The sequence below is a fragment of the Nanorana parkeri genome, unplaced genomic scaffold, assembly GCF_000935625.1.
Source record: "Nanorana parkeri isolate BGI_ZX_2015 unplaced genomic scaffold, ASM93562v1 scaffold188, whole genome shotgun sequence".
Lineage (NCBI taxonomy): Eukaryota > Metazoa > Chordata > Amphibia > Anura > Dicroglossidae > Nanorana > Nanorana parkeri.
In genome coordinates this window covers 1,442,502-1,458,675 of record NW_017306456.1, presented here as the reverse complement: position 1 = coordinate 1,458,675, position 16,174 = coordinate 1,442,502, and the positions used below count along the sequence as shown (strand labels likewise).

At 43.7% G+C, this 16,174-nt stretch overlaps 1 protein-coding gene across 1 annotated transcript in view; it reads right to left on the bottom strand.

Moving 5' to 3' along the window:
• TRH (thyrotropin releasing hormone) overlaps nt 1-15,233 on the bottom strand; it is an 18,948-nt gene extending 3,715 nt beyond the window's left edge. The window contains exon 1 of the mRNA XM_018555231.1: nt 15,136-15,233. The gene's annotated coding sequence lies outside the window, so the exon portion shown is untranslated. The remainder of the gene's footprint in view (nt 1-15,135) is intronic.
• Nucleotides 15,234-16,174: the final 941 nt, after the last annotated feature.

Here is a 16,174-nt window from a genome sequence, read left to right as displayed (position 1 = left end):
GATATATATATATATATATACATATATATATATTATATAATCACTTCCCTCCACTCCGGTGGTCTAAGGACCCGTGAGTCATCATAGCTAATATGGTGTAATATGTTAGGGATGCCGACATTCTACTGCCGGAGCGGAGAGGTAGAGAAGCTGCAGGGACCGGTCTAGCAGCTAGACGGGTCTGAGGTTATGGTGAGTATATCTTTGTTATTTTAGAGCCTAGATCAAAACGAGCCGGGTAGCCCAGCTGCAAGGGTTATGTTTTATTCTGCTCACAGTTCTTCTTTACAATAACTGAAAATGACTATTACATTTCCAATACCATGTTAAACCCCTATGAGATTTTAGGGACTGGGTGTTAGACATGTAAACTCCAGAAAGATTCGGTTCGGGTAGTTCGTTATTTTGGGATTCTCGTACGAAATTCGGTTTGAGGTTGAGGATTCGGACGAAATCCGAATTTTCGTTAGTTTCGGATGAGTTTATGAACGAATTTTCATTGTGAGTACCACAGAAAACCAGATACAGATATTAATACTAAAGCTGAAGCTCCCAGACCCGAATGGCATCTGGGATCCTAATTTCCAAATTGTATTGGGGAGCTCATGAATACCATTCGGGTCTGGGAGCCATATACACTGAGTGGCCAGATTATTATGACCACCTGACGTTTGTAGGCAAATTAGCTATAATTTGGCGCTGAAGTTGCTAGAGGGCCAGACCATTATAAATAGGGAAGCGGGTTGTTTACCACGACAGTAGAAATTATTTGTTTCTGAAGATACGGGGAAACAACACGATTAAACAGCCATTGAACGTGGGATGATTGTTGGCGCTCGGAGCCATGGAGCGAGTATCAGCAAAACAGCAGAATTCGTTAAATGTTAAAGAGCAGCTGTTGTTAAAGTGTTTAAAGACCGGACTGTCAGCCGAAAATCTGGGTCTGAACGTGCGAATTGTGGCCGTCAGCGACTAGTCAATGTTAGGGCAGAACGGGGGAGGGGCAAGACTGGTACAAGACAACAGAAGGGCAACAGTGCAGTGTCAGATTCCTCGCATCACCTTTCACCATCTCGTGGAGTCACGAGGCGGCCCAACGAAGTACTGATGGGGTGGTCATAATAATCTGACCACTCAGTGTACATATATTACTAAAGCTGAGGCTCCCAGACCAGAATGGCGTTCGGGAGCTCCCCAATGCAATTTGGAAATTCGGATCCCGCATGCCATTCGGGTCTGGGAGCCTCAGCTTTAGTATTATATGTATATGGCTCCCATGTTGCTGTAACACAAATTTGTATTCAGACCCATTCGGATGCATTAAACCGAAAAACACATTTGTTCCAGAAAAGTCGCATGATGGAATCCGAAATTCGGAAACCGAAATTCAGATCTGGATAAATTGGGATTTGGAAATTCGGATGGGTCTGAATGTCAGAATTTCAGAAAATTCGTACGAATTATGATTCGGAATCAAACGGATCGCACATGTCTACTGGGTTTGATATACTTTAAAGGAGAACTATGAGGGGGTGCTTTTCACTCAGCCTCATAGTTCTAGCCGACCTGTGACAATGAGACTGTCACAGGTCGGCTCAGTAGATCGGCAAGTGAGCGAACACATACCGGCGTTCGCTCACCTCTCGATCCTGTCATGGCTCTCTGCCGTCACAGGGGAGGGGCTGCATTCCCCCCTCCCCGCTCCGATTCTCCAGCGCTGACTGGCGGAACGGACGGGGGATGGGGCGGACACAGCTGGCTCTGCCTCTAGATAGGCAGAGCCAGCTGTCAGTCACGCAGCTGGGCGGATCCCGGCACAATTGTCGGGATCCGCTTCAGCTGCCGCGTCTCAGTATACCGCGAGCTTAGGGTGATTGGAGGACGCTAGTTTGTGTCCTCCCGTTACACTAAGGAGAACTATGTGGAAAAGCCTTAACTCCATAGTTCTCCTTTAACTGTCAAATTTGACCAGTGAAAATCCTAGTGCAAGTGAAGGGGGAAGTACTGCCTGCCGTGGCCAATGAAATTCCAGTTATTGTTTATTTAGAGAAAGCTAGAAAATGAGGGCAAGCTTCTGATTGGTCAGTTCGTGCAATGTCTGAGTTTTCATTTGTTCTGCTATTACATAAGCTGCCCTCCCGCTGTTGCAGATCAGCACGTCTCAATGGAAATGATCATCACTGAAATCGCAATGTGTGGACCCGCAGGTACCCGGATACTGGCGGCTCACTTCGTTTAAAGAGCTCGGCCTGATTTGCATATAATTATTACACATCTTCCCAATTACACGCAGCTCTTCAACCTGCCTCCACAATGCACCACACACTGTAATTTTATCTGCAGAGATGACTCCGAAATCCCAAATCACACTGACAGCAAAGCCAGGTTTTACACTGCTATTGTTTCAGGCAAAGTCACATTAAAGGCAAACTCCAGGCACAACTCAATGCAGCTCTGCAATAACTAATACATCATTTATTAAAGGAAACCGTGCAAGTGCCTACATTTGACACGGCACCAGCCTCTTGCAGTCCCTGTACAGCAGAGCTCAGAGAAGGAGAGGTGTGCACACCTATGCGACACCCTACCGTGCGGCAATCGTGCACGATTCCGCACGGATTGCCGCGCGGTCAGGAGTGTTATGGTTTGGGGCGTGTTTTCCTGGCATGATTTGGGCCCTTTAATTCGTGTGGAACAACGTCTGAATAGCACAACATACCAAAGTATCGTTGCTGATCAAGCTCATCCGATCACGTTGATGGCGTATCCCAATGGAGATGGCTTCTTCCAACAAGACAATGCGCCATGCCACGGTGCTCGTATTGTGCAGGAGTAGTTTCAAGAACATGAGGGAGACTTTACCTTGCTTAGGTGGCCCCCACAATCACCAGATCTCAATCCAATTGCAGCATTTGTGGGACGAAGTTGAAAGAGCCAATCAGGCAGCTGGTTCCACAACCATCAAATCTCACAGAACTGGACAGCGCTATTCATCAGGCATGGCGTCAGATTCCTCGCATCACCTTTCAACATCTCGTGGAGTCAATGCCAAGAAAAATCGCCGCAGTATTGAAGGCAAAAGGCGGCCCAACGAAGTACTGATGGGGTGGTCATAATAATCTGGCCACTCGGTGTACAGTCTCTATGACTTCTTTGTGCAGTAGGATGTAATTTCTGTTACTCATTTGATGTTATACAGATAATATTATTCCTTTGTGCATGTTATATCACTTCCTTGTGTCGTGTTATACAATTTATGTGACTCCGTTGTGTAGTAGACAAATTGTATCATTCCTCTGGATGATGTTATTAAGTTTAAATGACTTCTTCATCTACTATTATTATACAGGTTATCTTACACTCAACACTTCGGATGATGTTATACAATTTATATTACTTCTTTGGATAGTGAAATTAGGGCTGGTGACTGGCTCTTGTATGGTCAACCGAAGAACCATTGATCACAGTCAGATCAGAGGATGATCATAAGCCTGGAGAAAGAATTTGTTTTCTCCAATGGATTTTGCTTATTATCTTAAAGGAGAACTATGGGGTCAGGGCTTTTCCCCATAGTTCTCCTTAGGGTAACGGGAGGACACAAACTAGCATCCTCCCGTCACCCTAGGCTCAGTATACCGCGAGCTGCAGCTCGCGGTATACTGAGACGCCGCAGCTGAAGCGGATCCCGACAATTGTGCCGGGATCCGCCCAGCTGCGTGAGTGACAGCTGGCTCTGCCTATCTAGAGTCAGAGCCAGCTGTGCCCGCCCCCTCCCCCATCCATTCCGCCAGTCAGCGCTGGAGGATCGGAGCGGGGAGGGGGGAATCCAGCCCCTACCCTGTCACGGCAGAGAGCCGTGACAGGATCGAGAGGTGAGCGAACGCCGGTATGTGTTCGCTCACCTCCCAATTTACTGAGCCGACCTGTGACAGTCTCATTGTCACAGGTCGGCTAGAACTATGAGGTGAGTGAAAAGCACTCAAATTTTAGTTCTCCTTTAAAGCTGAACCTCGGCTGGGCACAGCAGGTGTACAGACCCGGGAACTCAGCGCAGATACAAATACAGCATCACACCAGCAATACACCAGCCATAGGCGTGCACACCCTAATCACCCCGAGTGCAACACTGGAACTGCAACAGCGGGTGCTGTGTTTTTAGTCACTGAGCCAGTGGAGAGATCACAAAGATCTCTCTTTGATCGGCTCAGTGATACAGAGCGCAGCAGCACTTGCCACTTACATTCCTCACATAACAGACGCAGTCCTCAGTGCCTGGGAAGCTGCAGGAGAGCATGGCTGCAGCTTCCCAGGCTTCCTATCCAATCAGGAAGCCAGGTGGGTGATTAACTAACCAGTGTCCATCTATAAATGACGCATGCATTTCGGGTGGGCTTTGCTTGATCATTTCCAAAGTTGGCAACATATTAAAATAATTAACCATTAGTTGCTGGGCCACTACTTTAGGGCTAAACCCCCTTCAGTCTTCAGAGTTGTACCGGCTCCTCTTCTGGACTTAAATGGCTTCCTCGGATATCACTGCACACTGTCAGCTTCTCACAATGTGCATTACAAGCTGCAGCAAGTCAGAAAAAGCAAATGCAGCCTGTCTAGGAACAGCAAATCCTCCAGACTGACATCGGCTCGCCATGGTATTTTGCTATTTGAGAAGCACAGAGACCCAATGATGACATCACTGGGACTAAAATAAGTCATGCAATGAAAGCTGAAAGGTTGCATTTAAAATTTTCATTAGCATGTTGATGAAGTGGGGGGCGGGAGGAACCAGGGGAGACAAAATATAAGCAGGGTGAAGTTCGGCTTTAAATGCACATCATTTAATCAACATTAATAGGTGATCAGTAATACTAATTGGCTGATAAAGGGAAATGTCATGCTACAACTGCTCAATTTTAGATATCAGGGACATTTCTAGGGACACGTCCACTGTCCCCTGAGATCAGCAACATTAAAGGCAATGATACAGTTCTCTTCAGTAACAATGCATACTTCAAAAGCCTGCACTGCCTGTCACAGCAGAACTGAACAGGTCTCGTGTACCATACAAAGCTGCTATTTCATGGCTCCAACCTATCATGGATCATCTGCCTGATGAAGGGGATCCTGTGTGACCCCGAAACGTTGCAATAAGTGTTTTGTTGCATGAAACGTCAATAAAAGACGTTATTCTACTTTGGAGTGCTGGTGTCCATAATTTCCTATACTCTATTCAGACGGTGGCCATCCGTCGACTACTGACGCACCCAACCTATCATTACGGATTAGCGGTAAGGAGTGCAATGAGTACACGGATTGTGTCTAAGGTGGGCGACTCCGTGACCGCATGGCAATCCGCGCGGTATCGTGCACGATTGCCGCGTGGTCAAGGACCGCCCAGGTGTGAACCTGGCCTAAGATGAAGATACCCACATGGAGCTACAATAACAGGTCGTCTTGTTTTCTTTTGGAAAAAACTTGAAACCGTATGAATAAAAGCTGACCCTTCTAAGCCCCTGCCCCCCGGCAGTTATGTATGGTTTGTTCCAACCCCTGTAGTTGAGACTTTTGCTGGACAGCTTGGGCCTGGTAAAGGAAGTGGAAAAATGATGGATCTACCATTCCAACAATTAATAAAACTGTTCAATGTGGGGGGAGGGGGGGGCGATAAACTGTCATGTTAATGCTGATTAAAGACTGCAGCATATATAACATCTTTTCATCTTGTTTATGGTCTTGAAGTGGCCTTAAAGTGGATCTCTGGACAAGATGACAATGTCATATATGTTGACTATGTAACTCTTTTTCTTGCAAAGGGGGTCAAGCTTAAATGCAGGTTTGGGTCGGACAACCATAAAAAAGTATTGTCGGCCTGCCCTCTCCAAAACATCATGCAAAACTCGCACCGAGCTGAACAAGCTCCTTCTTTAGCTTGATATGGAGCTTTTTTCCTTGTTCAGAACAAGTCCAGGGGCCTGCACCTTTGAGAAAAAATCATCAATTGCAGCTTTCAAGTTTCTGTGCACACGGGTTCACTTTAAATGGTAACGGTGCTTAGTGGAGCTCTTCCTGGTTCACTTTAAATGATAATGGTGTTAAGCCGAGCTCTTACAGGTTCACTTTAAATTGTAATGGTGCGCTGGGCGGTGCTCTTCCTGGTTCCCTTTAAATGATAATGGTGTTAAGCTGAGCTCCTACAGGTTCACTTTAAATTGTAATGGTGTGCTGGGGGGAGCTCTTACAGGTTCACTTTACATGGTAATGGTGCTGAGCGGAGCGCTTACAGGTTAACTTTAAACTGTAATGGCGCTGAGCTTTTATAGGTTCACTTTTAATAGTAATGGCGCTGAGCAGAGCTCTTACAGGTTTACTTTATATAGTAATGGTGCTGAGCGGAGCTCTTACAGGTTCTCTTTAAAAGCTAATGGCGCTGAGCTCTTACAGGTTCACTTTATATAGTAATGGTGCTGAGCGGAGCTCTTACAGGTTCTCTTTAAAAGCTAATGGCGCTGAGCGGAGCTCTTACTGGGGTTCACTTTAAATGCTAATGGTGCTGAGTGGAGCTCTTACAGGTTCACTTTACATGGTAATGGTGCTGAGCGGAGCGCTTACAGGTTTACTTTATACTGTAATGGCGCTGAGCTTTTATAGGTTCACTTTAAATAGTAATGGCGCTGAGCAGAGCTCTTACAGGTTTACTTTATATAGTAATGGTGCTGAGCGGAGCTCTTACAGGTTCTCTTTAAAAGCTAATGGCGCTGAGCGGAGCTCTTACTGGGGTTCACTTTAAATGCTAATGGTGCTGAGTGGAGCTCTTACAGGTTCACTTTACATGGTAATGGTGCTGAGCGGAGCGCTTATAGGTTAACTTTAAACTGTAATGGCGCTGAGCTTTTATAGGTTCACTTTTAATAGTAATGGCGCTGAGCAGAGCTCTTACAGGTTTACTTTATATAGTAATGGTGCTGAGCGGAGCTCTTACAGGTTCTCTTTAAAAGCTAATGGCGCTGTGCGGAGCTCTTACTGGGGTTCACTTTAAATGCTAATGGTGCTGAGTGGAGCTCTTACTTAATGGACTGATTTCTGGAAGTTAATATGGTGAAGATGTTTTCGATACCCTCCCTGGAACAGCAAATGGTATAATGGGGACAACCTGACTGAGCGAAGATCTCTCTATAGATTTTTTGTTTAGTCTTCTATGGGTCGATGAGAATAGATAACGTGCTGCGCCATTCATCAGCCTCAATACAGCCGGTGTCTCGAATGCATTGATTTTACTTCGAATCAGAAAATTCCCCCTAATTGGGCAATCTGCTACACCTCAGTGAGACAGACAGGGAGGTAATTGAAGGAACATAAGATCAGCACATGTGCAATGGGTTTAGGGCTTTGTCTGGGCACCCGCACATGTGCCAATCCGCACGTAAGGGCTTATGTAGATGGGCTTGTTGTCAAACATTGCCTGTTTTCCATTTGAATGCAGCGCTGCTCGAACTTGTGAGTTTAAATGCAAAATGCAGGAAAAGGCACAATTTGACCTGCTTTGCCAGCAATGCAACTGTAACTACATAGGACATCTTGCATAATGCAATGCAAAGCGCGTCAAACAGCAACTGTCATCCGTTAAAGCCAACTCCAGGGAAGTTAAACATTTTCCCTTGCAGTGGGGCTGGCCCTGTATTGCAAGGGTTAAATGCTGGTTTATGCCCCGGGGATAGGGAAATGCTGTTTTACTCACCTAATTCCTGCTCCCCTGGCTCCCATCAGGGTACCAGACCAGCCTCTTTTGGAGGCCTGCTGACATCATCAAGTACAATGCCGGCTCTATAACCCTGTATTGTATTGGGGGGATGCCGAGGGACAGTCCACAGCCAGAGCAGAGGGGAAAGAGGTACACATAGACAATGAGGGGAACAGGTATGAAAACTGCTTTTCCCTGTCCCTTAGGGCCCCTTCACACCAGGCACAGTGCGTTCCGGCCCGATTCTGGCTGGAATGCACTGGATCGCATTGCGGCCAGCTCACTTTGTTGTGGAGCGGGAGTTGGCATGGCGGTGCATTGAAGTGAATGGCAGCGCAGCCACGCCCTCCGGCCGCAATGCGATCTGCCACATGGGAACACGTGGCACATGAATGCCTGCGTTCTGGTCCTGTCTGAAAAAATAGTGCTTGTAGCATTTATTCTGACCTGACCAGACCGCAGGGATTGATGTGCCTTGTGTTCCCATGCAGCCGATCGCATTGTAGCTGGAGGGTGTGGCTATGGTGCCATTGAGTTCAATGGACCGTCACGCCCCCTCCTGCCCCACAACAAAGTGATCCGGCCGAGATGCAGTGCGTTCTGGCCAGAATTGGGCCAGAATGCACTGAATATGGTGTGAACTAGCCCTTAACGAACAGTTAACCATTGCAATACAGAGGTAGCCCCACTGCAAGGGAAACATTTTCATTTCCATGGAGTTGAGCTTTAAAGTGTTTATTCAGAGTTGGATAGAGTGCTGAAGGGTTAGAGCCCTTGTTAGTTTTTTACTGTGCTGTATATGGTGGCATCGTTGGTCATGCACCCTTCTATGCTGACCCAGGGGGGACGGGTTATTGAACATGAGTTATTCATAGCTGTCTTAGTCCCACCTGGGGAGATCTATCCTCTCTATTTGTCCCGGTGACCACTGTCACTGGCACAGAAACAAATGGAAAATATATAATTTTTTATGGATTTTATCTGTTTCAGTGGTAATTGTCTAAGAGGTGATTTCCCTGGACATTGTAGAGATATTCTCTCACTTACTGTTTTCACTCTAGGACAGAAAACAAATTGGCAATTTTCCATATTCTAGCCAAAAACTCTTTTGTTATATAATATATTCTTAGATATAATTGAAAACAGCAGCCTTTCCCAACCTATTTAATGAGGAGGAACCGTTAAAACTCTTGGTCTCTGGGAATACTGGCTAGTAATTACTATGTCTGCATACGGCACATTAGTCTGAAGAATACATTGAAATATAGGAATAAATAAAAAAATAAGGAATGCGGTGTAGTTGGCGTATTTGAAAGCCAGGACAACTCTATGCAAAACAATTTTCAGTCATACATTGTATTGGGGGGACGCCGAGGGACAGTCCACAGCGAACATTGAACAGGACAGGACAGTGAACATTGTAGTGTACAGTGATGGTCACTGGTCAGTGGAGAAATGTCCCTCTACATTAATGGGGAAAAGTGCCCCATAATATTGGTGATCATTAGTGTCAATAGTTACCTCTCTGAGAAGCTGAAACTGCTCATTGCTGAAGGAACCCCATAGAAACCTTTGAAGGAACTTTTGGGTTCCACTGAACCCTGGTTGAGAAAGGCTGCTTTACAGTAATGGCTCTTTGTGTCTCAAACAGGTTTATTTGGTAGCCTTGGGCTCCTCCAGAGGTTGCTCCTCAATGGATGATTTCCCCCTATTCCTGAGAAAGAAAGAGATGACCATGGAGTTTGTGACTATAAGAATGTGACAATCTAAAATGTTGGGTTGTCACCAGAAAAGGGAAAATGTTCCAATGAGAAACCTGTGGAGGAACCCTAGGCTGCCACGGAAGCCTGGTTGAGAAAGGATGCTCTACAGAATTAACTCTCTCTCTCTTTATGTTCATTTAGTTTGGGACAAAAAGGAAGGAAGCAACCAAAATTTTGGGTTGTCATTAATGCAGGAATAGGAGGGAGATTGTCCAATGCAACCTCTGGACGAACCCCAGGCAACGGAATTAACTCTCTCTCTCTTTATCTCCATTGAGCTTCGGACAAAAAGGAAGGAAGCAACCAAAAGTTTGGGTTGTCATTAGAATAGGAATAGAGGAATAGAGGGGAAATCGTCCAATGCAACCTCTGGAGGAACCCCAGGCTGCAGGACTCCCTTTCTCTCTCTCTCTCTCTCTCTCTCTCTCTCTTCCTCTTCCTCTCTTCCTCTCTCTCTCCCTCTTCCTCTCTCTTCCTCTCTCTCTCTCTTCCTCTCTCTATGCCCCCTCCCTCTCTCTCTTCACTCTCTCTCTCTCCCCCCTCTCTCTCACCCTCCCTCTTCCCCCTCTCTCTCCCTCTCTCTCTTCCTCCCTCTCTGCCTCTCTCTATCCTTCTCCCCTCCTCTCTCTCTCTTTCTCTCTCCCTCTTCCTCTTTCTCTCTTCCTCTCTCTATCACTCTCCCCTCCTCTCTCTCTCTTCCTCTCTCTATCCCTCTCTTCCTCTCTCTATCCCTCTCTTCCTCTCTCTATCACTCTCCCCTCCTCTCTCCCCCTCTCCCTCTCTCTCTCTCCCCCCTCTCTCTCTCCATATATATATATATATATATTTAGATGACAATTAAGTTTGGGACAAAAAGAAAGGAAACATCTAAAATTTCTGGTTGACACCAAAACAGGAATAGAGGAGAAATCTTCCAATAAGGACACTTGTTCCAGTCACAGCTGTCTGACAGTGAATTTCCCTTGCCTTGGAGAGCTATAATATTATTTCCTGTTGTGTCTATAGGACAAGAAGTGAAGCAAAATCTCCTAAATGTGGCACGCTTGGCAAAAAAAACCTAAAGGTTTGAACCATTCCCTATTCTATCCAAAATGAACAAAAAGTTCTGGCTTTAGATACAATTTATGGTAAATCAGATTCAAGTAAAGGAAAACATCGCTCATGTACACAAGTCCTTACAATAACATGCGTTAATTCAATAACTGCAACACTGCGGCACTGCCGAATGAACGCGGTTGAGATCTCTGATTAGCTCGAAGTGAATATTGGTGGAACGAGTTATGTTTTTGTTTTATCCGAATGGTGTTGTAATACATATTTTTCCTGCATGCCTCAAATTATATATAATTATTGTGGGAGTGTTTTTCTATACTATGATTCAAACGCATTCACACTGTAAACTAAGACAAGGTAGGTGTTTGGCAGTGTTCCGGGAAGTAAACCAAAGCTTGTAGCTAACAATGAATCAATATTGGATTAAAAATTAGTAGGTTGTTAATGATTCAATTATTTCCAGAGATATGTGCTTTATTAAGTGCACCTTAAATGCAGGGACACAGTGCCGGGACGAAGTCCTCTGGCATGCAAGATGAGAACGCCAAAGTACATTCCCCATCTCGAGCTGTTTTTATGGGCATTAAGGAAACCAAAATTCTAATCTTTTATATACAAACAGTAAAAATAATTTAATAAATAAGGCAATGAAAGAGTTAACAAAATAATAAATGTCAGCTTAAATTTTAACTACAAATTTTTTGGTTAAAACAACTAAATACAGTTCATGACAAGTTTTATAATGTGCTTAGGTGCTAGAATCATGTTTCTGGTGCAAAGCAAACTTGGTTCTACAAACACAAATAAATATAAATGTAAAGGTTTACAGACACATACAAAAATAAGAAAAACATGCTACGGGAAGAAGGGGATGAAGGGGTTAATAATCTGTGTTCACTAAAGGTTGCCAAAATGTTTTTTAAAAGTTAAAAACATAGTAATTTATGAAAAAAAGTTACAATGTTATCTTTCAATCATAAATAGATGCAGAGCAGGACCCCAGATGTCCAACTGATAGCTCTGTCCTGCAGATTACACAGGGAGAATGTGGCTTACCCTGTGTAATCATTGGAGCTCTGTGGCAATTAGGTGCTGTGCTCTGTTTACTAGGAGCACACATAGCTCTGGATAAAGAGTGGGGGCGGCTGTCCTGCCAACAGCAGAGCAAACTGCCGCTGGTTACATGGGGGGAGCCCCATCTCCCTGTGTAATCTGCAGGACTGAGCTATCAGTTTGATAGCTTGGTCCTGCACAGTGCATGAGATGGCTGGGTGATGCCAAGGCAGGAGAGGCTGCCACCCCGCTGAACCCCCTGCAGCTCGGTACCCAAGGCAGGTCCCTGTTGCGTGCGCAGCCTATTGCATTATTGCACACAAAAGTACAAACACACACGCGTATATATATATATATATATATATATAGAGAGAGAGAGAGCGATAGATAGATATACAGTATATATCACATGCACCCGGATATATATATATATATATATATTACACACACATACATACACAGACCTAAGGCATCCCAGATTCCCATCTCTTCTAATGTCCCTTACGTCTTCTAGCAGGGGTGCAGTAATAAAGCATGGAATCTGGCAGGTGGTCATGTCCTCTCTCCCTCTTCCTCTCTCCCAGCTTCCTGATTGGATGAGTAGCCACAGCCATGCTTCCTTGCAGCTTCCCAGGCACAGAGGACTGCAGCTCTTATGTGAAGAATGTAAGTGGCGAGTGCTGCTGCGCTATGTATCACTGAGCCAGTCACTCCCGGGATGGAGTACAATCTCAATACAAATGGGTAAACTAAACGTGAGATTGTAGTCCAGCCCGGGAGTGAGCTTGGAGCCGTGACCATGGGGACAAAAGTAGCCCCCCTCCAGAAGGAAGGACAGTGTCAGAACCAATTCAGAGATGATTGGAGGATCTACAGCCGAGTCATACACAAATAAGATACATTGTTGTTAATGGTTCAGGTACTTGAATGTATTTTTAAGGTTTAGGTAATGAGTTTAGTGTCACTTTCATTTTAGCACAAATTACTTAATATGAAGTGAAATAAAACAAAGTACAATGGAATATGAGACATCAACCTCCAATGGACCTACAGCCCAAAACCGTCAGGGAGGCAGAGGCAGTGAAAACTTTATGAGGGGAATTTATCAAAACTGGAGCAGACAAAATCTAGAGCAGTTGTCCAGGGCAACCAATCAGCTTCTCTCTTCAGTTTGTTCAGTTAAGATTTAAACAGAAAGAGAGAAGCTGATTGGTTGCCATGCACAGCTGCTCCCATTTGGATAAATTCCCCCCTATGTCTTTTTAGTCAAAGAAAATAAAGTGTAAAAGGGTTCTTTACAGTAAGAGCTGTGAAATTGTTTTCTACAGGAACTAGTTCTAGCCAATAGTGTTGATTATTTTACAATAGGGTTGAATGCTCACAGTTACTAATCTTTACACTTCATGGAAGAATGTTAATTAGGTGATTGCTTCCATCTGCCAATAAGTGGGCAGAAGCATGTTTAGAATGATAAGAACAGAGAAGACTGGTTTGCTTTAATGGCTTGCTGTGGATCAACCGTGTTTAAACTACAAGTCCCACCATCCCCTGGCTCTGAGAGTTATGCCTGTGGCTGTCAGAGTCTTGCAATGCATCACGGGACTTGTAGTTCCACCACAGCTGTCAGTATTTTGTTCTCCTATCTATTTGTATCTATTTGTGTTTATTATTATTATTATTCGGATTGACATGCAAAGTGTGCTAACCCAAAGTATCTAGCTCACACTAGTCCTTCATTGTTCTCTATGAGGGAGGGGGGAATCGGATTATATATCAGAGGTTACTGACACTTAACACACGGTCTTGCCTTTTGTTTAAAAAATAAATGTCTGTTAATGTCAAAGAAATTGATTTATTTTAATTGCAAAACTTCTAATGAAAGGTTTCCAGATGGTATAATTGCCATTATTATGATCCAGGATTTATGTAGCACCAACAGTTTGCGCAGCACTTTACAATATAAAGAAGCCATTACATTACAAATCAACCATTAACCTCAGTCTGTGCTCTCCCGGACATCCAGACATCATACGTGTAATTATATGTATGGAATATATATGATGTCAGTTCATGGCGCGGGCACTGTGATTGACAGGTCAAGTCTTCCCGTAAGTCACACGACCTAAAGAACCGGAATCCTCATAGAATTCAGAGGATTTATTGATACCAGAACAGAGATATTCCAGTTTTTAACTAGAGGATGCTCAACTATCTGGAGGGATTGTCAGTGATGGGATCATATACAAATCTACACTGGAAATAAAGTCATTATAAAAATAATAGCGACATAACTGTATCCCCTCCGCAATCTTCTAGTCATTAATCTGAATGAACTATGAGAGTTAATCATCTCTTTATCCTGGAACATAAACCCAGCAACGTATTGTTCAGCCCGAGCCGTGCTACAGCAACTTCAATACCAATGAGGAGGGATTCTCAGGTACATCTAATTGTGCCAGACCCGGGGTAACGTGTGCCAATTATTCCTGGAGAACCATGTGACATGGTAATCTATCTATCTATCTATCTATCTATCTATCTATCTATCTATCTATCTATCTATCTATCTATCTATCTATCTATCTAAGTATATAACAATGTACTTTTTCTTTATTTCTTTCTTTCTTTCTTTCTTTCTTTCCATATCTATCATCTATCTATAGTATAGCATATAAGAATTTATATGATCTATCTATGTATCTATCTATCTATCTATCTATCTATCTATCTATCTATCATAGTATATAACAATGTACTTTTTCTTTCTTTCTTTCTTTCTTTCTTTCTTTCTTTCTTTCTTTCTTTCTTTCTTTTTCTCTTTCTCTCTTTCCATATCTATCATCTATCTATAGTATAGCATATAAGAATGTATATTCTCTATCTATCTATCTATCTATCTATCTATCTATCTATCTATCTATCTATCTATCTATCTATTATAGTATAATATATAACAATGTACTTTTTCTATCTTTCTTTCTCTTACTTTCTTTCTTTCTTATACTTTTATCATTCTTACTGTCTTTCCTTTTCTTCCCTTTTTTTTTCAGTGATTGAAGCTGTACACAATTCTCAACAAGTTTTTCTTGACAATGCCAAATGAAGTCTATCTATCTATCTATCTATCTATCTATCTATCTATCTATCTACCTATCTTTCCAATTATCCATCTCACTACCATCCACCACCCTCATCAGAAATGCAAAAGTACCATAATGAACTATACAATTCTCTCTCTCTTCTCTCTCACACACACAAACACACACTTCTCTCTCTCTCTCTCTCTCTCTCTCTCTCTCTCTCTCTCTCTCTCTCTCTCGGAGAACACAAATCACAGGAATACACATCTACAGTACACACAGTGACAAGTCTTGTAGATTGTGAATCTTGTAGAAATCTTTCAGTCAGCCCCCCTCTCAGCCTGCACAGAGTCTTGTATTGTTGGCTACAGGCTGGGAACTGTCACAGGCAGGTATCCCTAAGGAAGGAGAGCAGGTAAAAGGGGATGGGGTGGGGGGTGGGATGTATTACCTGTGCAGCGTGGGCTCTTCTCCTCTCTCCAGTCAGTTGGCTCCAGTAGTCAGGGACAGGCTGTCAGAAGTGGTGGCTATGCTGGCTCCTCTGTGCTATTCCAGCCTCCTGCCTCCCCTATTTATACCTCCCCTGGCCCAATGATGGAGCAGCCTGTGATGTAATTTGGGGTACGTCTTCATCTTTCTTCTCTATATGTTTGATGTCAGAGAAGCAGACTCTAAATGAATCCACATTAACCTCTTCCACTCTAGAAGGGAGGAATGGGTTCGGTCACCAGTTTAGACAGGAACCTGATCCAAGTTTATTGCTTCCGAAAATGACATAATCCTATAAAAGGATCATAAGTGTAACATAGTGAACATGGTGAACAATGGGTTCATTTGTTGCTCAGAGGAGACCCCGTATTGTATTGTACATTCCGCTTCTCTCGGATGAATATTTAATGAGGCGAAGCAAAGAACAATGAGGATATGCAAAATGATATAACCCGTAGCAACCAACCAGATATCGACTTACCAAAGCCAAGTCAATGAAGAACGACTTCTGCCTGATTGCTGAGTTCCTGCGTTTCCCACCTTGACTCTCACTTCATTGGATCAACTTCTATGAGTTTCAAGTCGTGTACAATATGCATCAAAAAGTGAATCTAGACCCAAGGACAAAAATGTAATATATTGCAGCTTATTAGTCCTTTACTTTCACTGGTGATCAGACCAGTTACAAACTTTGGGGTTCATGTATAAAAGTTATATGTCTTATGGATGCTATGCACTCGGCATTAGCTCCCCTAGATGGCGCTGATGAGAACAAGAACGGCAACTTTTATAAATGAACCCCTTCCTGTGGGTGACAACACTCACCCACTGTATTGTATGAGTGCAGAAGCAGTGTTGTCACCCTTGGACCGAACTGCAGAGTACCTCCTCCTTACTTCCTCTGCATAATATGAGAAAGGTGTTTTGTTGTCTGCAAAGACAACAGAGAAGAATGCGAACTTATAACAGTGCAGCACTTGCAGACAGCACAGGAAGTTATC